This window comes from Cnephaeus nilssonii, assembly GCF_951640355.1.
Source record: "Cnephaeus nilssonii genome assembly, chromosome: 5".
NCBI lineage: Eukaryota > Metazoa > Chordata > Mammalia > Chiroptera > Vespertilionidae > Cnephaeus > Cnephaeus nilssonii.
In genome coordinates this window covers 4,092,205-4,112,578 of record NC_137076.1, presented here as the reverse complement: position 1 = coordinate 4,112,578, position 20,374 = coordinate 4,092,205, and the positions used below count along the sequence as shown (strand labels likewise).

Sequence of the window (20,374 nt, the reverse complement as noted above, 5' to 3'; positions counted from 1 at the left end):
TGAAATGATGGCTGACGTCTGTCCTCTCCTCAATGCGCGGAGAAATGTGCTGCTGAAATCTGTGCATCTGCCCCGTTGGCGTGGCTCATGAACCAGGAGGTCGAAGTTTGATTCCAGGTCAGAGCCCATGCCAGGTTGCAGGCTCCATCCCCAGTCGGGGGCGTGCAGGAGGCAGCCAATCAATGATTCTCACTCATCATGAATGTTCCTATCTCTCTCTCCCTCTCCCTTCCTCTCTGAAATCAATAAAAAATATATATAAAAAAGAAAGAAATGTCCGTGCATCTGAGTTGTGCCGGAGTCAGCCAGACGAGGTCCTCCCTCCGACAGCCCGATGCCAGCTCACAGCGGGCACGATTGGGTGCTTCCTCTTCTCTTCAAACTCTCTCACCCAAGCTCCTGTCATCCTACTTTGGGGATGTTTTACATCAGAATTAATTATATTCAGAAAAAGCCTCTGTTGCTTATTACTTTAAACATTATGATAGAAAGGATGTAGAGAGAAGGGCACCCTCGTGCACTGCTGGTGGGAATGCGGACGGGTGCAGCCTCTGTGGAAAGCAGGATGGAGTTACATCAAAAAGTTAAAAATAGAACTGCCTATAACCCAGCACTCCCACTTCTGGGAGTTTATCTGAAGACATCCAAACACCAATTCTAAAGCCTATGTGCACCCCTATGTCCATCGCGGCGTTAATTACAACAGCCAGCGTTTGGAAGCAGCCCAGTGCCCAGCAGGGGATGAGGGGTAAAAGGCTGTGGGACATTTACACCATGGAAAACTACTCTGTCGTAAAAAGGAAGAAAATTCTCTCCTTTGCAACAGCCTGGATGGACCCGGAGAGCATTATGCTGAGGGAAATAAGCCAGTCAGAGAAAGACAAGTTCCATATGATCTCACTCATGTGGAATCTAATGAACAAACTGAACTACCCAGCAAAACAGAGACAGACTCATAGATAGAGAGCAGGCAGACAGCTGTGTGGGGGGGGGGGGGAGGGGAAGGGGAGAGGGGTATGGTTAGGAGTGGGGGTGGAGGATTGAGCAAAAGAGAAACAAAAAGAGAGAGGGAGAACCCATGGGCATGGACAATAGTGTGGTGATTGTGGGTGGTGGGGTGGGGGAGGTGGGAGAGGGTATAGAGGGGATAAACGGTGTTGGAAAAAAATAAATAAAATCATTTGACTGAAGGAAGGGGAACAATATATGCAATTTAAAAACAAAGTTTACTGGCTCTGGGAGGTGTGGCTCAGTGGGTTGGGCATCATCCCATGTACCGAAAGGTTGCCGGTTTGATTCCCCGTCAGGACACATGCCAAGTTGTGGGCTTGATCCCAGGTAGCGGCATGCAGAAGGCAGTCAATCAATGACTCGCTCTCATCACTGATGTTTCTATCTCTCTCTCCCTCTCCCTTCCTCTCTGAAATCAATAAAAATATATTTAAAAAAAAAGAATTCCCCTGGAGAACAGGAGTACATCTATTGAAAGATCTCACCCTGAGGTCAGAGACAAGACACGTGTGTAACCTTCACCAGTTTTATTTAACACTAGAGGCCCAATGCATGAAATTCGTGCAAGAGTAGGCCTTCCTTCTCCCGGCTGCTGGCACTGGCTTCCCTCCAGCACCCAGGACCCAGGCTTCCCTCTGGTCTAGTTAGCATGTTATGCTTTTATTATTATAGATTGTAGTAGAGATCCAAGCTAGTGCAGCAGGCAAGGAAAAGAAACAAAATCCATTAGGCTCATAAAGGAAAAAGTCACAGTTTCACTCTTCAAAAATTCCATGATTGTATCAGCAGGAAAGCCAAAGACTACAGTCAGGGTAGCAAGGTTTCTGGAAACAAGAACAACACACAAACTCAGATGTATTTTTACAGACCAACAACAAAGAAATGGCAAATAAAATAAAAACAGGACACCACTTACTACTGCAACAAAAAGCACAGACACACACAAATAAATTCCAGATGGATCTCAGATTTGTAAATTTCAGGAATGTAGGAACATATTTTCACAATGTTGTCATATTCAAAATGACTTTAAAAAGACAAAGAGTTGACCATAAGGGATAAAAGATAAATTGGACCACATTCAAGTATTTTTGTTCATTAAAAAACACCATTAGGGCAGTTTAAAAAAGAAAAGAAACAATCCACACAGTAGGAGAAACTATTTGCAACACATAAAGCTGACAAAGGACTCATTAAGAACATATAAGGAGTATTTAAAAATCACTAGTAAAAACAGACAACTCACTAGAAAAAAATACCCATCCTATATAATAAAGAGGTAATATGCAAATTGACCATCACTCCAACACACAAGATGGCCGCCCCCATGTGGTTAAAGATGACCGCCCCCATGTGGGCACAAGATGGCCGCCACAAGATGGCCAGCAGGGGAGGGCAGTTGGGGGTGATCAGGCCAGCAGGGGAGGGTAGTTGGGAGGGACCAGGCCTGCAAGGGAGGGCAGTTGGGGGCAATCAGGCCTGCAGGGGAGGGTAGTTAGGGGTGACCAGACTGGCAAGGGAGGGAAGTTAGATGTGACCCGGCCAGCAGGGGAGGGCAGTTTGGGGCAACAGGCCTGCAGGGGAGGGCAGTTAGGGGAGACCCAGCTAGCAGGGGAAGGTCATTAGTGGTGACCAGGCCAGCAGGGGAGGGCAGTTGGGGCAATTGGGTTGGCAGGGGAGCAGTTAGGCACTGATCAGGCTATCAGGGGAGTGGTTAGGAGGTGATCAGGTTGGCAGGCAGAAGCGGTTAGTAGCTATCAGGCAGGCAGGCAGGCAGGCAAGCAGTTGGGAGCCAGCAGTCCTGGATTGTGAGAGAGATGTCCGACTGCCTGTTTAGGCCTGATCCCAGTAGGATTGAGCCTAAACAGGCAGTCGGACATTCCTCGAGGAGTCCCAGATTGGAGAGGGTGCAGGCTGGGCTGAGGGACAGCCCCCGCTCCCCCCATGCACAAATTTTGTGCACCAGGCCTCTAGTGTGTTTCATAAAACAGGATACCCAAATGGTGTCCTCGGTAGAAGAAGGCCTCAGGAGTTGCCCTCAGGGCACAGGTGCTGTCTGTCTGTCCGGCCCAGCTCACGTACATAGGTCACCAGGAATCTTCTCTGGCCCCTGACACCAACTTCTATGAAAGTCTCAGAGATCACTTAACAAGGACTCTCCCTTGCCTTCAACAGCTGGCTGCTCCCTCTCTCCTAGGCCTCCTAAGGGATCGGGGCTTTTGGGAACATGAAAGGCAGGGCAACAGGTCACCAGGCCAACTACTAAAGAGCATTGTGGGGCGAGTTTTCTAGGTACCCCCTGTATGGACAGTGATGATGGGGGTGGGGGGCGCCTCCAGTGAGGCTGGCCAAGTCCGGAGGCAGACAAGCAGGATGCCTCCCTTGGGATTGGTTTCGTGTAGCGTGGAGTCTGCCTATCTGATACATACCCGCCCTTTGGGATATATACACGCCAACTGTGAGAAGTTTGACCAGAGTTCCTCAAGCTTCTTTTGCAACGTAGTCTGGCCCCACTATAAAGTGAACATTGAAGAGGTTTGGCCAGTTAATAGCACCATTGAGTTTAATGCTACCCTGCCTGCAGCTAGACCTGCTTTCCCATTCCCAGGGAAGTGAAAGGAGGATGAGGCCTTCTTACATCAATGTGTCTTTTCCATACATGCAAGCCGTTATCTATCACTCTCAGGAATGACCCTCAGCTATGTGCTACCTGTAAACTAGATTTCTCTGTAATTGCTGCAGAGCCTGAAAGAAAAATATACCCAATTGGAGAGAAACATTTCAAAAATGGGTGCTTAAATTTGTTAGCCCTTTGCCAACTTTGCCAAACCTTAGGTATCAAAAACGACGGCCTTTGTTTTACAAATAGTCTTTATAGGACCAAGGCATGGCTCCAGAATACCACAGCCTGCAAAGTCCTTTCGCTTTCCCCAAACCTCAAAGTGCTCATAGATAACTGACCTGATGGAACCCATGTCCTAGGAGAAACTTGCATTTCTTTCCCTGTGCCTTCGAGATACCAAAGTCCCTCAGGCTTCTTTTGCAACAAATACCTGGTCTTCTTCCAAGACTCTTGTCTAGGCCATCTTTTAAAATGCAAGTGTCTGAGTGGCAACCCTTATTGAAAGGAAAAAACCTTAGCCATGTGAACAGATCAAATTAACTCATTTCAGCTGTTAAACACTGATTGCTAGACAAGTCCTTTAAAAAATACATTTTTATTGATTTCAGAGAGGAAGGGAGAGGAAGAGAGAGAGAAACATCAATGATGAGAGAAACATTTGATCGGCTGCCTCCTGCATGCCCCACATCGGGGATCAAGGCTGCAACCTGGGCATGTGCCCTGACTGAGAATCAAACCGTGATCTCCTGGTTCATAGATCGACGCTCAACCACTGACCCACGCTGGCCGGGCAACAAGTCTTAAGTTCATCTAATTTTGGCTGTTTATTACTGGAAAACTAGAAAATACACTTACTTGAAACTGTTATACTTTATTAGAAATATGTCTCTTAAAAGTATGAATGTGTTTGCCAATGGAAGATCCTATGTTTCTAGAAGTTATAAAATGCATTTGCCAATCTAAAAAATGCTAATTACTTACTTTTTAAGTTGTCACTTAAAAATTAAGATTTCTAAGAGTTAAGAATTTTAATTAATTAGAAAGAAATTATGTGGTTTTGGTAATAGAAAGTATAAGGTATGGAAATATGTTTTAAATATATTTTTATTGATTTCAGAGAGGAAGGGAGAGTGAGAGAGAGATAGAAACATCAATGATGAGAGAGAATCATTGATCAGCTGCCTCCTGAACTCCCCCCACTGGGGATGAAGCCCCAAACCCAGGTATGTGCCCTGACCAGGAATCAAACTATGACCACCTGGTTCATAGGTCAACATTCAACCACTGAGTTACACTGGCTGGGCTGGAAATGTATTTTAAAGGAAAAAAGTGAGTTGCCCTAAAGCCGGCTATTTTTGAATGGGTAAAACAAGTTTGTGAAAGTTGTAGAAAGGTTTGTGAAAATTATAGAAGATTCGTGGAGCAGTGTTAAGAGGAAGTTATATAAATGGCACAGGCCAGTAAGCTAGAGCAAGCTGAGTAGGAAAACCAAGGCAGACAGTTAAACAGCAGTTTGCAGCCGTCTAGTAAATCCTATCTTCCCTAAACTAAGACACTAAAGAGTGAATGATTTATTTGTACTTCTCCTCTCCAACCAGAGGGTAAATAGCTCCAACCCACCTTCTCTGGGAGACTGACAGCAGAAATCCAGTAGTGCCATTGCAGACCACACCCAAGGACAAGTGGAGTTAAGAGAATAAACCTCATTTTGGTACATCGGCAGAAAGCTGATGAATTCTATTGAGATCCTCCCCTAAACGCCCAGTCTTTAAAACCTCAAAATGAAGGCCCAGCATGTGCTCTCCAATAAATTCAAGAATCAAAAGTAAGCTAATACAGAGTTAGAATTTAATTCTTTTCCACTCTGTTAAAAGGACAAAAATTTTCCTCTTGCTTTTCAGATACAAGGAAACTCAGTTTTTAAACAATTTGGAGAATTATATATATTTTTCCCCCTACCTTATCCCTCCAGAATTTGGCAATTCTTAATGAGTCAGGGCAATAGGTTTCTTTGCACGGATTCAATAAGTTTCCAATTGTGGTTTTATTAACTAAGACTTATTGGACTGTCATGTTAGAAAGAATGTGCCTGGGCTCTGGTGCCATCAGAAAGCCTTAAGGAGCCAATAAGAGCCCCTTGGAAATGGCCTGGTACCTGGCTTGGTCACGGGGTTCATGGCAATCTTTCCAGGTAAGGAAGGAGGTTGCTTTTTTGAGAGATGACAAGGAATAAACCTCAAGATATTTTGGGAACCCAAGCCTACAGGAATTGCAGGAAAACCTGACGGCAACTAGATGGCTCAGCTTCCTTGCTCTGAGGGGCTAATTAAAGTTCAATCATGAAATTCCAGCAAAGCAGATTTTTAAAAGCCTATATGATCAATTGCTAGTCTTGTTGTGTCTATGCAAATAACCAGACCAAATTGAAAATGGACTTAATACCGTAAATAAATTGGTCTTAATTTGGCGCTCTAATAAAAATGAGGGGTGCCGAAACTGGTTTGGCTCAGTGGATAGAGCGTCGGCCTGCGGACTGAAGGGTCCCGGGTTCGATTCCGGTCAAAGGCATGTACCTTGGTTGCGGGCACATCCCCAGTAGGGGGTGTGCAGGAGGCAGCTGATCGATGTTTCTCTCTCATCGATGTTTCTAACTCTCTATCCCTCTCCCTTCCTCTCTGTAAAAAATCAATAAAATATATTAAAAAAAATAAAAATAAATAAAAATGAGGGTGATTTTATGGGGAAAATGTGTTTCAACAGACTCTATAATACACATTTGTGAACAGTAGATTCTAATTCAATTAATTGTCTTCAGAGTTTTATTTTTCACCTATGAATTGAACTAAATCCTGAATTTATCCAGTTTTCTTAAGTATTTGGCTGTAACCCTTCAAACTAATGTTTCATTTTCCTCTCATCTTTTGACTTGGAATTATTGAGAACTAAAATGTTTTCCTTCCACTGGACCATTTGTCATAATTCTTGTTGTTCTAGCTTTTGCCTCAATACTGAGATTTACAATAGTTTGTCTCCACCAGGTTACAAGCCCTACTGGAACTCAAGGATACCACCTCCTTCCGTGCCCAGGCCTCATGGTCCCTCTGACAGAGAGCAAGGATCTGAAGAAAAAGTCTAGCCCCCTTTCAGCAGGAAGCAGCTACAGAAGAGACCCTGCCCCCCTTTCCTCTGAAAGAATTCAGGGCCAAGATCCTTGAGGGGGAATGGGGTGGGCAGTTAGACAGACTTGAGCAGAGCAAGGATGATGGGCCAGGTACAGAAGGTGACCAGGGTGGAAAGCCCCAGGTGCCTAGCAAAAGGCAATCAATTGTAGGGTGGGACCCCGCCCCCAGGGTGACCTTTCCTTCCCTGGCATATCCTGGACCCCTCACCTTTCCTCCCTAGAGGCAACATCTAGGTATCAGTTGTATTTCAGCTCCAGGCCCAGAAGAGCAATAAAACCAGCCAGGCTGACCTCAGGATCAGCTGCATGGAATAATGACCTCCCCACCCCCACCCTGGTGCCCGCCAGTCAATCAGTGGAGACCATGGCCCTGAAAGGACACCCCTGGAAAACTGCTGCATATTCTATTGAGATCTCCTGGGACCTCCCCTAACACTTCCACCTTTACCCCTTAGGACCCAATAGGCGCTCCTTCCTGGGCCCCCGCCCTGCCTTTCCTCCCCGCCCCCCCCCCTATTAGCTTCCTCTCTCCCAAGCTCCAAGGACCCTTACTTTACCTCCACAAATTGTTTCCTAAACTCATTTCTTCTAGGAATTACTTCCTCTGCCTCTGGGACTTACCCAGTAAATGTTCTCTTACAAAACACACACACACACACACACACACACACACACACACACACACACACACAAAAGAAGCTAAAGACAGGAAACAACCCTATGGTCTTCGGTGGAAAGGAACGGAATAAAGAAACCCTGGTATATTCAAACAGTGGGACGCCACGAAGCAATGAGGACGGGGTTACAACTACACCCAATGCCATCTGTGACACCAAGGCCAGCTGGAGAGCGCGGGCCGCACTACATGCGTCTCAGCGCCAGGCAGGTGCAGTTAGGAACGAGGGAGGGACGGGTTTCCTCTGAGGGAGGCTGGTGACGGTAAGGGGGCCGCGGCGGGGGTGGGGGCCGGGGAGGGCTCTGGGAGCATTCCCTTTGTGGTCTGCATGCCGGTCACACGCCCTGTGCACTTGGTGAGCACTGGCGGGGCACCCTTATTACTTAGGCACTTTTGTGAGTGCAAATTGTCGCTCGATAGAAAAGGAAAGCCATTAGAGAATGCCACGGGAAACAAGCTTCAACCATTAACATTTTGTAAAGGTTAAAACTAACATGCTAAATGGAACCGAATGATGGGAAGAAAATAAAGTGGGGGCAGTGGGAGCGTGGGGCGGGGTGCGGGGTGCGGGGAGGGGAGCGCGATGCTAAGCGGAGTGGCCAGAGGGGCCTCCGGGGAACGCTGCGCCCCTTTCTTTCCTGTGTGGTAAACCTCCCTGAGCATCCCAGGGGGAGGTGAGATTGGTGATCTGTGCGCGCAAAAGGCTCTGAGTTTCAAGCAGGCCCTGAAAGACATGATGCTCAGGAAAGTCTCAGGGGGAGAAGGGCATTGAGAAGCTTTCAAATGCCTTCGGTCCGCGTTCAGAGGGGAGCGCTCTGCACACGGGAGTGTCGCGATGGAGAGGGTCCTATCACACAGCGGCAGAGAGATGCTCTCGGGGTTACAGATACTCCTCCCTCCGCGCTCCTGACAAACCAGCCGGCGCGTCAGCGGGAGCAGGACGGAAGAGGAAGCGTGCTCTGCATGCACCAACAAACCGCGTGTAGGACGTAAAATATATCTTCTCTTACCCCCAGGGCCAGGTCACCCCCTGTCAGAAGGTCACCCTCCGGCACGAGGAGGGACAGACTTACTCCTCACACACATCTTCGTCCTCAACATTCAAGTCCTCTCCTTTCTTTTTAGATCCCCCCTGAGGACATTTCCCCATTGGTTCATTTTATTTTTCAAAGTTATTTTTATTTTTGGTCAATCCTCACTGGAGGATATTTTTCCATCGATTTTGAGAGAGAGTGAAGGGGAGGAGGAGAGACAGAGAGAGAAACATCCGTGTGAGAGAAACACATTGATTGGTTGCCTCCCGCATGCACGCGACTGGGGACCGAGCCTGCAACCGAGTTACACGCCCTTGACTGGAATCGAACTGGGGATCCTTCAGTCCTCAGGCCAGCGCTCTATCCACTGAGCCAAACCAGCTAGGGCTCCATTGATTTTTTTTAGGGAGAGTGAAAGGGAGGAGAAGAGACAGAGAGAAACATTGATGTGAGCGAGACATCAATTGGTTGCCCTTGATCAGAATCGCAGACTCGACCCTTCAGTCCATAGGCTGATGCTCTAACCACTGAGCAACCAGCGAGGGTGGCCTTTCCATTTCTAAGTCATGCCACTTCATTGAAAAGCAGAGAAACAAACATAAGAGCATTCTTCAGACACAGGGGGATACTCATGAGCATGTGTGATGCTATGAGCAGTATTTAACAGACTCGTTCTGCTTCTTTTCTCATTGCTCTTTAAATTCCTATTCTTCCGTTGTTAATCCTCACCTGAGGGTGTTTTTCCCATTGATTTTTAGAGAGAGTGGAAGGGAGGGAGGGAAAGGAGGGTGTGTGTGTGTGTGTGTGTGTGTGTGTGAGAGAGAGAGAGAGAGAGAGAGAGAGAGAGAGAGAGAGAGGAACATCAATCTGAGAGAGAAGACACACGAGTTAGCTGTCTTTGGAATGCGCGCCGCCTGCGGCCAGAGATGGAACGGGTAACCCAGGTACTTGCCCTCGACCAGAAACCGCACCCAGGACTGCTTGGTATACGGGCGACGCTCTAACCACTGAGAAACACCAGCCAGAGCAAATCCCTAATCCTCTCTCCTCTCTCTCTTCTCTTCCCTTCCCCCCGCCGCCCCCACACACCCAAGGTACATGAGGGAGGCAGAAAGTAACACTAAAAGGTAGACGTGTCAGGATCTGAATCTAAACTTCTGCTACTCAGAAGGAAGCAGGAGAGGTGACGCACCCATTCCACAGTGCACCTCGCCCAGATCCGCGATCAAGGACGCCTTCCGGATCCTGCTCCTTTGCTCTGCGCACCGAGCCCTGTGGTCCCGCAGCACAGCTGGGCCGCTGGTCTAAGAGCAGAGCCGACCGGAAGCCAGCCCCATCCTGTTTGCGGGCTCCCCTCCCTGTTTTGGGGATAAACAGACAGACTGGTCTTATTCAGAGACTTGTCTGTGGATGCCCACGATTCTCCCTGATGGCCACGGCAGGGGACAACGTGGGAACCGGGTTAAATTCATCGGAATGGTGAGTTCTTGAAGTTCAGGTGCCTGAGTCTTTTTATCACCTCCCTGTTGGCCTGGCCCCCTCCTCGGCGTGCATGACTGGCTCGTGTAACAGGGGTCCCCAGGGGCCCCAGAGGTGGGACCCGGGACTGTTGGTGTGTTGCACACCCTGCAGAAGTGCAGGGGTTACTGATGGCAGGCGGGCCCTGGGGACAGGGGAGGCCCCGTCCTGGAGGGGGGGCGCTGAGTGGGAAGGCAGTGAGGAGTGGGGCTCGCAGGAGGCACGCAGGGCCTGGGGTGCTGCCTGCTGGGCGGGCCAGCCTTCCTGTGTGCCCTGATGGAGGAGCGTCAGGAGGGAGTCTGAGGTGCGGGTTCAGCGCCAGCTCCGGCGGAAGGGGCAGTGACTCCGAGGGCAGGCGTGGGGCAGCCTGGCTCAGCTGCACTCGGCTCCGGGCATGTGGTTCAGCTTCCCACGCCTCAGACTCACCGTTTGTAAAACAGGGATTATGCTAAGCACCTGGAAGTCCTGTTGTAAGGACTAAATGAAATACTTCCTATACACTCTTGGCCTGGTGACTGGCACCGAGTATGTGCATGACAATGACGAGGTCTCGCTCTAGGTATCGCTGCTGCTACTGTTACTGCTGCTACTCATATGGTGGTTACTGTCACTGGTGTTAGACCTCTCCTAGAACTCTGAACTCTCCCTTCGCTTGTTAAAGTGGAAGCAATGGTCTAACTCACAGAATTGTGATGAGGATTATAAAAGACTAGAGGCCCGGTGCACGAACTCATACACCAGTGGGGTCCCTCGGCCTGGCCTGCAGGATTGGGCTGAAACTGGCTCTCTGACATCCCTTGAGAGGTCCTGGATTGCGAGAGGGTGCAGGTCAGGCTGAAGGACCCCACCAGTGCTTGATCAGGGCTGGGGAGGGAGCGGGAGGTTGGCCAGTGGGGAGGGACTGAAGGAGGGCTCCAGGGCATGTCCTGCCCATCTCACTCAGTCCCGATTGGCCTGACCCCTGCAGCAAGCTAACCTACCAGTCGGAGCATCTGCCCTCTGGTGGTCAGTGCATGTCATAGTGAATGGTTGAGCAGCCTTAGCATATCATTAGCATATTATGCTTTGATTGGTTGAACAGCCGACCAGACTACCGGACACTTAGCATATTAGGCTTTTATTATATAGGATAATCTATGCAAGGGTGCTTGGTACACTTTAAAAAAAAGTGGCATAAAACATTAGTCAATATTATAATTATCAGCAACATCGATTGCATTTCTTTTTCCCTTCATTTTATTTTCCTTTGGGCTCCTTCTCCTCTTCCTCTTTCTCACCTCCCTGCCCTTCACTGAGCCCTGCAGTGGGCGCTCCTGTCTTCCCTTAGTTCTTCCCTTCGTCACCCATGTTACTCACTTCATTTCATTCTCTTACTTTTGCTCCTTTCACGGATTCAAAGTCCATTTTAAAATTATTTCTTGTGTGTTTAATGCTTTAACATCGGGTATGTGGGACATTTTTCCTCTTTGTCTTTCTAAAAACTAGAACCCCCAAACTAAACTTTACCTTGAACCTGTGACTTTTGGTTGCCTTTTAAAGCTTACGTTTACAATACTTGGTGGGAAAAACCAACAAACCTGTCCTGTTCTCATTAGGACTTAGGGGCCACGTGAAGTGCCTGTGAGCCAGCCGCTCACTCAGTGCAGTTACACTGATTCACATGCTACTGACCCTGCTTTTGCACGTGGGAGTTGGCCTTCCACATGTTTATTTCATGTTCTAGACACACACTAACACGTGGAAGCTGCCCTGAGACACGGCAGGTGTGAACAGTGTGCCCACGAGCGGCCAAGGGCGAAGTCTACCTCAGGGTGGTATTTTATTTTATTTTATTTATTTTTGAGGTGGGATTTTCTATACTTAAGACAAGCAGGGACACCTCTTCCCTCTTTGGTTGCTTTTATAAGCCAGATGTGGGGGTGTCTATGGGAACAATGTTACACATTCACCCATCACTTCCACGTCTTAAAAATGTGCTCCTGAGTGAGAAGCTGGGCGCCAAGCCTGCCCTAGGTCATACCCTTCACCTTCAATACTGCTTTCCTGGGAGGACTTTATCACCATGATTCTGTTTTAAACTGGAAGAGTCTACCATTACTGCTGATAAAATAGTATAAACATGAAACAAAACTCTTTGCTTTCTTTTAAAAAAAAATATTTTTATTGATTTCAGAGAAGAAGGAAGAGGGAGAGAAAGAGAGAAACATCAATGATGAGCATCATTGATCATCCACCTCCTGCACGCCCCCCACTGGGGATTAAACCTGCAACCCGGGCCTGTGCCCTGACCGGGAATCAAACCCTGACCTCCTGGTTCATAGGTCGATGCTCAACCACTGAGCTACACCAGCTGGGCTACTTTGCTTTATTTTCTACTAGAGGCCTCTGCACGAAAATTCGTGCACTTGGGGAGGAGGGTCCTCAGCCCAGCCTGTGCCCTCTCACAGTCCGGGAGCCCTCAAGGGATGTCCACCTGCCAGCTTAGGCCTGCTCCCTGGGGGACTGGGCCTAAGCTGGCAGTCAGACATCCCTGTGACAGCCCGGGAGCCCTTGGGGGATGTCCAATGCGGGAGCAGGCCTAAGCCACAGTCAGACATCCTTAGCGCTGCCCCGGAGGCGGGAGGGGCTCCTGCCACCGCCGCAGCGCTCACAGCCATCAGCCCGGCTTGTGGCTGAGCAAAGCTCCCCCTGTGGGAGTGCACTGACTACCAGGGGGCAGCTCCTGCATTGAGTGTCTGCCCCCTGGTGGTCAGTGCACATCATAGCGACGGGTCGTTCCCAGTCGTTCTGCTGTTAGAGTCGATTTGCATATTACCCTTTTATTATATAGGATGTGCAACACGTCTAAAATAGTGTGGCAGGATCTAAAGTCCAATCATAATGCACAAACTCGATGCTTCAGTGCTACATTCTAAAACCATGTGTGCCTAGGCAGGCATACCCTCCATGCACAGTGCTTGGCCTGGAGGGTCTCCCACCCCTGCAGAGGGAGGTGCCCGCCGGTGGTCACCCCAGTCCAGGACTCAATGCTACTGCCAGGCCGGGCAATTCCTGCCAAAGGGCACTTCCACTTTTCAGGGTTCTGACACACTGCATGTAGTTAGCAGGTCACTCACAATTCCAAGCACTTATTTTTCAAGTAACACTTTTTCCTCATTAAAAAATTAGAGTAAAGAGAAATTGCCTTCCGATTTGTTTCTACATATACCTATGTATACGCAGGTATATAGCTATCTGGGTAAATGACATGGGAGCCCGAGAGGAAAAATTAAAACTATACCAATTATGACTAAAAATTGTGAATTTTGCCTTTTTCATTTATATGTGATGAGCTTTCCTTTGTCACATCCATCTTTCAAAATCAACATTTTAATGGTGCAGAATATGGCATCAAATGAGTATTCTATCACTTATTACACCATTTCTTTCTGGTGGTACATTTGGGCTGTTTGCATTTTTGGCATTGGCATATATATATATATATATATATATGTATATATATATATATATATACATATATATATATGTGTATATATATATATATATATATATATATATATATATATATGAAGCTTCTTGCACAAAGAGAGAGAATCATTGATGGGCTGCCTCCTGCACGCCCCCTACTGGGGATCGAGCCTACAATCCAGGCATATGCTCTGACTGGGACTCCAACTGTGACCTCCTGGTTCATAGGTCGATGCTCCAGCACTGAGTCATGCCAGCCAGGCTGACTACCTTCTTTTAGATAAATCCCTCTCTATTTGATTTCTCTGGTTTATCTCTTTCTTTACAGAATTTATTAGCATTACTATTGGTGTATATTTGTTTATAACCATTCATTTAATTCCCCCATTAGAATCATTCATTTTATGTTGTGACTTAGGACCATTCTCAATCTCTCGCCTAATGATCAATCATAGGCTTGATTAAAATGTCGAGTTATAGCCCTGGCTGGTTTGGCTCAGCAGATAGAGCATTGGCCTGTGGAATGAAGGGTCCCGGGTTTGATTCAAGTCAAGGGCACATGCCCAGGTTGCGGGCTCGATCCCCAGTAGGAGGCGTGCAGGAGGCAGCCAAGCAATGATTTTTTTCTCATCATTGAAGTTTCTATCTCTCTCTCCCTCTCCCTTCTTCTCTAAAATCAATAAAAATATATTTAAAAAATGAAATAAAATGTTGAGTTATGGTTAGTAATTTGACTCTCAAACTGGGAAAATGAGTCATTATTCTTTTTTTTCAGTGTGTGGCTTTTTTGAGGTTATTTTGTTCAACTTGGGTCACCAAATAGCCGTTGCCCTCAGTGGCCAAGTTCAGGTGGAAACAAATGATGTAGATGGGAGCCTTCTGCCCACGGCAATGGCTGCTCAGTTCCCTAATGGGCACACGCGCACACACACACACACACACACACACACACACACACACACGGTCTTTCCTCGTATGAATTAGACTCTTACTTTTCTGTCACACACACACAGGCATTTAACATGGAAGATGCTTGGGCCAAGCTGATGAAAGTACGGCACTCACACATCCACCCATCTACACCCTAGAACAAGCGTGTCAAACTCTCGTTGGTGGGCCGCATGCCTCCTGTCATGCAGCCCGCTGGCCGTGCGTCTGACAGGCGTGCTCTAGCGCGTAGACTGAGGCCGGACCTCCTGAGAGTGAAGGTCTGCGGTCCTCCTCCTGTGATTCTCCACGAGCAGGAATGACTCACGTCCACACTGACTGTGATTCTTCCCCGGCCGCGCTGGTTGGCCGATTGCTGTTATGGAAGCCGGGGAGCTGGCAGGAGTGACTCAGACCCAGGAGCGCTTCCACCTCTCAGGAGGCGGGTGCTGGGTGGTGGGCGGTGTCTGAGTGACTAACGGTAAAAGGGGAGGCATAGAAAAATCTGTGCGAGCGACCGCTTCGAGGGAAATGCACAGAGAGGAGAGGATTGTGTCAAGGAGTCGAGGAAAACGTTCAAAGACTTGACTGCATTGTTGGAAGCTTAGTAAGTCGGTGCAGAGAGGAAATTCCCCAACTGTTCACGCCTCCAAGCAGGCCGAGCTCTAGGGGGGAGCGTGGCTCTGAGATGCTGAAGTGGAGACACGCAGTCCCTCGTATGCAAGGGCTCGAGGCCTCCTGGGGGACCGTTATGAGAATGTCACAGGGTTTCTCAGAAATGGCCACAGCGGAGGGCATGTCTCGGAGAAAATGAAATGCCTACCCACTACTGCATCGAGCCACAGAGCAGCCCTTTCCTCCAGGAGGAGCGGCGGGGGCAGAACAGCCATCGCGCTGAGCGCCTGGAGGACTACGGGTCACGTGAGTCCCGCCCGTGTTGTCCCGCGGCGCTCCCTCGAGGCCTCGGTCTCAGCAGGTGCCGGGTCTCCGCAAAGGCCGCCCGGTCGCTGGACTCCTGGGCGATCGCCTGGGCACAGGGAATTCCTCACTTCACGGCTTGGCGTCCGGCTTCCTCACGGGGCCAACAGACATCTGTGTGTTTCCCCTAAAACGGGCGAAACACAAACAGGAAACTCAACACCACCACCCTTATAAACACGAGGAGTGCAGCGGGCGGGCAGTCTGGGTCCACAGCGGTAACCACAGAGCCGCAGCGCTGCCCTCTCCGACCACCCCGGGGCCTGTGACCTCACCCAGCACAGCGGCTCTCCCTGAGCGCCGACCCCCTGCTAGCGGTGCAAAGTCGCATGCAAATTCCAGGCGGGTCCAAGCTCTGCTAGGAGGGCTTTCTTATTCTGAGTTTTCCTGACGGGCGCATTCCTGAGGGCTAGAGGCAACATGTGGGATGCTCTGGACGTGGTTCTCGGCTGTCAATGAAGACTTCAGAGAAAAGTCTCCTTCCACAGCCGGGCAGAGACTCGCTCCAGGGCTCCGAAGCGGCCACACTCTGCTCCCAGCTTGAAAATGAGCATCGGTCCTGGATTCACAAAGGCTGTGGGCCCTGGCCAGTATGGCTCAGTGGATAGAGCGTCGGCCTGCAGATGGAAGGGTCCCGGATTTGATTCTGGTCAAGGGCACATGCCAGGTTGCAGGTTCGATCCCCAGTAGGGGGCGTGCAGGAGGCAGCCAATCAATGATTCTCTCTCATCCTTGATGTTTCTACCTCTCTCTTCCTCTCTGAAATCAATAAAAAATATTAAAACAAAAAGCTATGAAGTCCTCCTGCAATTCAGGGCTGCGGCAGCTGCTTCATGTCCCAGGAAGCCATTGGGCTGGTTTCCAACTTCATGCAACTGCTGGCTCTGGCACATGGAGTGGAGAAAGAAGGTTAACAAGCTCCAGTAAGTCAGGAAACAGTGGCTTAGTGGGAATACAGCAAAGGAGCATTTTTTCTGCTTTAAATGCACCCAATTCCCCCAGGCCATGCTCTGGGGCAGGAAGGATGCGATGGCAGCCCCTCCCTGGGCGCCTGCTAAATCTGTGAGAGCGGAAACCCGCGCCCCGGCAGCAGGCGCTCCTGCAGGCGGAGTCTTGTGCCAATGTTTTAATTTACAAAGAAGCCAGTTTGCTTATGTGAAGCTGAACAGCACATTATACCTCAATATGCTTTCACATCTACAGAGAACACACACACAATCTACCACCTGCGTTGCATGCATCATTTAAAAACACACTAGATGTTACAAGTACACAACGGTAATGTGTACTGAGGCTAATGGACCCACAAGTACAAAAAGCCTTGATGTTTCTCTCTCCTTTCCTCTCTGAAATCGATAAAAAATCTATTTAAACATGAAAGGTGTTAAGGGACTTGTGCGAATCTGAGATTTGCACGTAAGTTCTTGCCCAAGAGCAAAGCCCATAGCTCTCCACGTAACTTCGCTCCTTTGCCGCAGAGGACGGTGGGTCCTGGGGAGACACACTATCGACGAGCTGGACTCACTGTTGGGTTTCCAGTGGGGTCATTTTCCTTCTGCAATAAAATTTAATTACTCCTCTTCCTCAGAGCAAGGTAACCCCGGCCTCAGCACTCGTTATTCACGTGGGGCCATGCACAGACGAGTCGTCCCTTGGGGTCTCTCTGAATAGCTGACCCACAGACTCGAGAGGGACCATGTGTGCTCCCCTGCAGCGGGCAGTGAAGGACAGGAGTCACCTCATGCCCGCCGGCGTGGCTCAGTGGCTGAGCCTTGACCTAGAAACCAAGAGGCCGCCGGTTTGATTCCCGGTCAGGGCACATGCCCGGGCTGTGGGCTCGATCTCCTGTGGGGGTGTGCAGGAGGCACCCCTCCATGATGTTTCTCTCCCATGGATGTTTCTGTCTCTCTTTCCCTCTCTCATCCACTCTCTCTAAAAAACCAATAAACACTTAGGGCAAAAAAAGTTTGCCTCATAATCTAATCATGAGGAGCGTGCATGCTGATGGAGAAGCGCGTGTCAGATACAAATGGAGTGCAGTCCCGACCCATAACTCCCAGTGGGGCTCCACGACTTAATTAGGAATAGGAGGTTCCCTAGAGACAGAAAATGAGATGGAGGGCATTCAGACGCTCAGCCGTTTCTGTGACATCTAACTGTAGGTAGGGTGCCCCCAAAGTGTGTACACACACTGTGAATAATGACAAAGGTAGTGTTTATTAAAATACATTCCATCTTCAAAATTGAGCCATCAGCTCTTAAAGTGTGTACACATTTTTGGGGGGACATCCTGTGTATACAATGGTGTGCTACTCAGCCATAAGAAAAGATGAAATACTGCCATTTGCAACAACATGGATGGATCTTGAGAATATCATGCTAAGCGAAATTAGAGAGAAAAAGTCAAGGACCATATGATTTCACTCATATGTGGGATCCAAGACTGAAAGCAGCAAATGAACAAATAAGAAAAACAAACAAGCAAAAACTCATAGAGCCTGCCTGGTGTGGCTTGGTGGTTGAGCATCAACCTACAAACCAGGAAGTCATGGTTCGATTCCTGGACAGGGCACATGCCAGGGTTGTGGGCTCCATATCCAGTGTGGGGCGTGCAGGAGGTAGCCGATCAATGATTCTCTCTCATCATTGATGTATCTCTCTCTGTCCCTCTCTCTTCCTCTCTGAAATTAAAAAAAAAAAAAAAAGAACCCTCATAGATACAGTCAACATTTGGGTGGTTACCGGGGGGAAGGGGGCGGGGGAGTAGTCAAGGGTAACGGGGATCCAATATATGGGACGGAAGACGACTTGACTTTGGGTGGTGAACACAGTGCAATAGACAGATGATGTATCGTAGAGTTGTACACATAACCAATGGCAGCCCTATCACTTAATGAATAATAAACATTTCATTGGATTTCATATTTAGACTGAAGACGTAAATCAGTAATAGCTTTCTAAGGTAGATAGTTTCTGGAAAGCAATGAAACAAAATGGCTCTACTCTGTAGTTTTATTTCAGGATCCAGCCACATGCAATCAGGCCTTCAGACCAGGGGTGGGGAATGTCCGGCCCCGGGCCGTATCCTTCGGTCTGGCCCTACTAAGGCAACCACAGGCAGGACTCGAAATTCAATAATCTAGGTCATTTTTTCATAGTAACATGATTTTTAAGTTGATAGTTTTGTACGGCCTACGAATGATGCTATAAATATCCAAATGGCCCTTGGCAGGAAAAAGGTTCCCTACCGAACAATCCTCATCTTCCTTTTTTTTTTTTTTTTTTGGTTAATCTTCACCCGAGGATATTTTTCCATTGACTTTTGAAGAGAATAGAAGAAGGGAGGGAGGGGTGAGGGAGAGAGAAAGAGGAACATTGATTGCTTCTCGCATGTGCCTGACCGGGGCCTGCAGCCCAGGTACATGCCCTTCAGCAGAATCGAACCCAGACCCTTTAGTCCGCAGGTCGACGCTCTATCCACTGAGCCAAACCGGCTAGGGCTATGCTCATCTTTCTTAATTCAGAGAGAAATATATTCTCTACTTTGTTTTTCTAGGGCTGAGAGACAGGGAAGCCACTGACTCTAATGTGCCCAAGGCTTTCCTGACATCACTGGGGTCCTGAGTCCTGGGAAAGTGGGCGGTTGGTGAGCCCCCTGAGAGGTGAGGCCACCTCGGAGCGTTCAGACCCCAGAGCCTTACCTTCACGTCCTTGACGTTCATCCGCGTGCCCTCCTTCCCCACAAAGATGTCGTCGATGTCCATGAGCAGGTACCTGTCCAGGGACAGGGTCAGCCTCCTCCCCGACAGGAAGGACACGGCATCGACGAAGATGAGCGTGTGCAGCCCGAAGCTCAAGTTGTTGCCGAAGAGCACCCGCCGGATGCCGTCGTGCAGCCCCAGGTCCTGGACCACCGTGGCGTGGGAGGTGCCTTTAGAGACGGGAGGGGACGTTCTCTGGGGTCTTCACTTTGGCCAGTATGACCAGTTGGCATGCGGAGTGATTGACCTGAAGGACTGTCCAGTCAGCTCCGGGGAGCGAGCGAGCCTTCCTCCAGCCTCGACGGCTTGGTCGCCCGGAGCAGCGGGGAGTGAGGGCTAACGCAGCAGCCCTGCACGGCCAGGTCTCCGCGGTGGACAGAGGGAAGCCCTTCAGCTGGGCGCCCTGCAGGCCCCTCTCGCTGGCGCGGTGGAACCCGATGAGGCCACGCTGTACTCCGCGCAGTACTTGTCCAAGAGGCTCCGGCTCCAAGAGTCCAGATTCACGTACTTCAAGATGTTCTCCTAAACGATGCGACTGTATTTGCCTTTCCCTTTCTCTGTAAGTGCCGGAGGTCCCCCTTCACGGGGGAAAATTCAACATGATACTGGAATCTCCCTGAGCCAGGATGGAGACGATGTCCTGGCCCAGCGGTGAGTACTGGCTCTCCACCAACACCAGGGCCCGGGGATCCGGCCTCGAGACACCCGAGCGTGTCCTGGCCCTCACGTTCCCGGGCCGGGGCGGGGGAGCGGGAAGCTCCCGCAGTCCCCTTCGGAGTGCACCTCGTTTCTCTGCATGTAGCCCGTGTACACGAGGATGCTCAGCGCGCAGAGCGAGGCCAGCAGGACCACCGTCCTCCGGAAGTGCCGGTGAAGCTTCATGGCCAGACTGGGGCTGGGGCCCCTCCTGGGGACCGGGGACCGGGGACTTTCCCCCAGAGGCACCGTAACACGGGGAGGGGAGAGATGGGGCTTGGCCGCTTCTCCGGGCTCAGCCAAGACTTAGGTCGCATTGCAGCTCATTGGGGAGGCTCGATTGGGACGCACAGAAACAGTCTGCAAAGGAGGGAACAACAGAACAGAAACCATTCAGTCTGTGGCGGTGACATGAGCAGGTGTTCACCCCGCAGCCTGGCACAGTGTGCATTCCGTAGGAAACCTTGTCTCCTCATTGGGATGAGGGCAGGCTGGGGGGCC

The 20,374-nt window shown here is 49.5% G+C and overlaps 1 pseudogene across 1 annotated transcript in view; it reads right to left on the bottom strand.

The window, feature by feature from the left end:
- LOC307100305 (bifunctional heparan sulfate N-deacetylase/N-sulfotransferase 3-like) overlaps positions 1-20,059 on the bottom strand; it is a 65,332-nt pseudogene extending 45,273 nt beyond the window's left edge. Inside the window, exons 1-3 of the transcript in view lie at positions 19,905-20,059; positions 19,118-19,872; positions 8,143-8,215 (exon numbers count right to left, since the gene is read on the bottom strand). The product of the transcript in view is annotated as a bifunctional heparan sulfate N-deacetylase/N-sulfotransferase 3-like (transcript). The remainder of the gene's footprint in view (positions 1-8,142; positions 8,216-19,117; positions 19,873-19,904) is intronic.
- Positions 20,060-20,374: the final 315 nt, after the last annotated feature.